Source organism: Fukomys damarensis, unplaced genomic scaffold, assembly GCF_012274545.1.
Source record: "Fukomys damarensis isolate Sample0158 unplaced genomic scaffold, DMR_v1.0_HiC HiC_scaffold_1, whole genome shotgun sequence".
Classification (NCBI taxonomy): Eukaryota; Metazoa; Chordata; class Mammalia; order Rodentia; family Bathyergidae; genus Fukomys; species Fukomys damarensis.
In genome coordinates, this window is record NW_022900913.1 from 28,977,873 (window position 1) to 28,978,301 (window position 429).

The following is a 429-nucleotide window of genomic DNA, read 5'->3' on the forward strand; positions in this document are numbered from 1 at the left end:
CATTTCGGATGCCCATTTTTGAATCAGGTCTTTATATTTGGGGGGGCTGATTGTTTTGAGTTCTTTATATATCCTTGATAATAGTCCTTTGTCTGAGGAACAGCTGGTAAAAATTTCTTCCCCATTGTAGGTTGTCTCTTAGCTCTGCTGATGGTTTCTTTTGAAGCACAGAAGCTTTTTAGTAAGATGAGATCCCAGTTGTTCATTCTATCTGCTTGTTCCCGTGCTACTGAGGATTTGTTCATAAAGTCTTTTCCTATACCAATGTCTTCCAGAGTTCTGCCTAACTTACCTTCCAGCAAGTTTAATGTTTCTGTTTTAATATTTAGATCTTTAATCCACTTGGATTTTAATTTAGTGCATGGTGAAAGATAAGAGTCTAATTTTAATCTTTGGCAGGTTGAGATCCAGTTTTCCAACACCATTTAT